A 4,048-nucleotide genomic window follows, 5' to 3' on the forward strand; every position below is an offset into this window, starting at 1 on the left:
AATACGCGGGTCAGGGTTAAGTCATTTTCTCCGGCAAGTTAAGCGAATAATGAAGGGGGGCCCGTGCGGAGACGCGGCAGTGCGACTGCCAGTTTGTCTTCATTTATTATGCCAAATCTCATGATTTTGGCGTCGCCGCGCTGGGGTGCTCTGGCGCGCACCGATGGACGACATATCGCTTAATTTACACAAGGTAATGAAAGGAGGGAATGGGAGGACAAAACAATTTACCTGCTGACATGGGAAGAAGTGATTTGCGAACACGGGGGTGAGCGGAAGAGCAGGCAGAGGGCCAGGGGCAGAGAGAGAGGGAGGGAGGGAGGGAGGGAGAGAGGGAGGGGGGGTGAGAAGGAGAGAGAGAGAGAGGGGTGTTGGAGGATAAAAGAGGGAGAGAGAGGGGTGGGTGGTAGAGGAAGAAAAAACAAAGGGAAGAAGAAGGGGGTTGGAAGGATGAAAGAGAGAGTTGAGTGTTGAGAGAGAGAGAAAGAAAGGGGGATTCTGCTCTCTCCACTTGTGATCGCAGGCATGACGATAGCCCTGGAAACTGGAAGCAAAGCCACAGTGAACACACACACACACACACACAGACACGCACACGCACACACACACACACACACACACACACACACATGGACGCACGCACACACACATGCACACACACACGTACACACACACACACACACACACACATGCAATCAAGCCGTAATTGACTTCAACCCTGATGGAGGGCCTGTGCTGACAAGGCCCTTGTTTTACTCCACCTCCTTTCCCAATTTTAATCACTTAGACTGCACCACTCCAGTGAAGGAGGGGTGGGGGGGTTGGGGGGGTATAATCATCACGCAGACCATCCAACAGGTAGTTGTACCATGTTGATAAAGGCCTGAGTCTCTATAGCTGCTGTCTGTTACTGTTAATACAACTGTGGTCCCTAAAGTCTGCGTTATGCAATCAGCGTCCTATATGAATGTTGGTGGCCACTGTCCCTCCTGAGACATCTACTACCCCCCTGTACTGTTTCTCCTGTGTCATAATAAAATAATATATATTATTTATTAATTATTTATTTCTTCCTTCTTCTAGCATGACAACTGCCAATACCTGGCCTGAGCATAGATTACTTTTTCCTGCTATGACTGGTGAATAGTTGATTCACTTACTTAGTCAAATGTATTTGTTGTAAGTCGCTTTGGAATAAGGTGTCAGTTAAATGCCAGAAATGTAATGTAATGTAATGGCACTGTATTTTGGAAATTGATTTTATGAATATACTGTCAATGAAAGATTATTCTTATCTCCCTCCAATTCAAAACAACACTAAACCCTGTCCAGGGTTTCAACGGTCGGTATATCTGTTGGTATATCGGAGCTGTTCACACGTAAAATGCGTCTGAAATCTTTGTCTTTTTTTTCCCAACTGCCATAATGCTTAGTATTCTTATTGTGTCACATTTTACAGACACAACAACACCGGGTCTTCTTGGCAACTGACAACAAAGGTCTAAATTGAATGATGGAGACCAATCACTCCGCTGCCTCCACGCTTGTGTTCTCAAAGTGTACGGCGGCCATTCAGCTGATGGTCTTCCGCCTGAGCAGACGACAAGAGTCCGGCTGGCCGGGGGCCTCGTGACGACGCTTCAAGAAGAAGCCCTGTAATTTTCCAATCACTAGCCTTCAGGCCAGAACACTCTTTAGGCCAGTAAAGATCAGATGAGCTCCAGCGTTTTTCTTTTGTAAGAGGGCCAGAGTCTATTTGTCTGCACGCAGGAACAAACCCAATCAGAGAGAGACCGGCGAGACTGGGACGTTTTTTTTCTTCTGTCTCTCTGGAGAGGGGACCTGAGGTAAGGGGGAGAGAGAGAGAGGGAGGGGGGATGAGAGAGAGAGAGACTGGTGTTTTTACTGTCTCTCTGGAGAGGGGACCAGAGGTAAGGGGGGAGAGAAGGGAGAGGGGGAGGGGGATGAGAGAGAGAGAGAGAAAGAGAGAGCGAAAGAGAGTCTGGTCCCCCCTGTCTCTCTGGAGAGGGACCAGAGGTAAGGAGGGAGAGGGGGGATGGAGAGAGAGAGAGAGAGAAAGAGTCTGGTCCCCCCTGTCTCTCTGGAGAGGGACCAGAGGTAAAGGGGGGAGAGATGGGAGATAGAGAGAGGGGGAGATGGAGAGAGAGAGAGACTCTCTCTAGTCTGGTCGCCCCCCCCCCCCCCCCTGCCTGCGGATCGCGGCACGGGCGGTGAGTGGTTCTGGTGATGATAAACGGACCTGCGGGGTGCCGGGGTGGGCTCAGCACCGGGTACTCTGCTAGCTGGCACACCGCACGCCGCAGGACCAGACACAGACAGGAAGTGTCGCTCTCCGCAGGCCCACTGGGCCAACCTGGAGTCTGCTGCGGCCCGCTGCGGCCTGCTGCTCCGGTCTTCACAACAAATCAAACACCATAACACCCTCCTCTCCCCTCCCCCTGTTCTCCCCCCTGTCCCTCTAAACAGGCCCAAACACACAGCTGGTGGGGTCTCCGCTGGTCTGCAAGAATGTACAGACAAACATCTCTCTCTTTCTCTCTCTCTCTCTCTCTCTCTCTGTGTCTCTCTCTCTCTCTCTCTCTCTCTCTATGTCTCTCTGTGTGTCTCTCTCTCTCCATCTCTTTCTCTCTCTCTCTCTGTGTCTCTCTGTGTCTCTCTCTCTTTCTCTCTCTCTCTCTCCATCTCTCTCCATCTCTCTCTCTCCCTCTCTCCATCTCTCTCTCTCTCTTTCTCTCTCTCTCTCTCCATCTCTCTCCCTCTCTCCATCTCTCTCTCTCTCTCTGTCGTTGGTGTATTGTCACCATGGAGCACAGCCCTCTCTCCTCACTAATGATATTATCAATGGAATTAGGATATATTCAGCTGCGTACAGTTGTACCATAAAGCCGTGGGGCCTGGGGTTATTCTCTCTCAATGCCCGGGTCCTTGATGCGGTGAGCTGTGTGTGCTGTGGATGTGGGGAGCGCTGGAGTGGCAAGTAGACCTTGGATTCTGTGTGATGTGAGGGTGCTCCCCCCATCAGGCTACCCTCTCTCCCCTCCACCCTCCCCTCCACCCTCTCCTCCACCCTCCCCTCCACCCTCCCCTCCACCCTCTCCTCCACCCTCCCCTCCACCCTCTCCTCCAGCCTCTCCTCCACCCTCCCCTTCACCCTCTCCCCTCCACCCTCCCCTCCACCCTCTCCTTCACCCTCCTCTCCACCCTCCCCTCCACCCTCTCCTCCACCCACCCCTCCACCCTCTCCTCCACCCTCCCCTTCACCCTCTCCCCTCTCCCCTCTCCTCCACCCTCTCCTCCACCCTCTCCTCCACCCTCCCCTCCACCCTCCCCTGCTCACGGTTCCCTGCAGGCCCTCCCCTCTCCTCCACCCTCTCCTCCACCCTCCCCTCCACCCTCTCCTCCACCCTCCCCTCCACCCTCACCTGCTCACGGTTCCCTGCAGGCCCTCCCCTCCCCTTCACCCTCTCCCCTCCACCCTCTCCTCCACCCTCCCCTCCACCCTCCCCTCCACCCTCCCCTGCTCATGGTTCCCTGCAGGCCCTCCCCTCCCCTCCACCCTCCCCTCCACTCTCCCCTCCACCCTCTCTCCTTTACCCTCTCCTCCACCCTCCCCTGCTCACGGTTCCCTGCAGGCCCCCTCCTCCCCTCCACCCTCCCCTCCACCCTCCCCTGCTCACGGTTCCCTGCAGGCCCCCTCCACCCTCCGCCACCCCCCCCCCCCCCTCCACAGGCTTATTTCCTCTCACAATGAGAGGTGACAGTGAACAGCGGAACTCGTCAGTGTGAATAACACACAGTCACGCTCTGCGAGACCCTCTCTGGCGGCACACACACACACACAGACACAGACACACACACACACACGCTCACACGCATACACACACACAAGCGGACGTGTCGCGGGCCCAGCGGTAAGCAGGCTGTCAGCCCCACTGCAACCCCCTTCTATTACAGCTTAACAAGGGACAAACAGAGCGCTTCTATGTGGGTACTGTACTGTACACCGCTTGCCTTGTGGTCATATTTT

This window comes from Nansenia antarctica (genome assembly GCF_963989245.1).
Source record: "Nansenia antarctica genome assembly, chromosome: 1".
NCBI lineage: Eukaryota > Metazoa > Chordata > Actinopteri > Argentiniformes > Microstomatidae > Nansenia > Nansenia antarctica.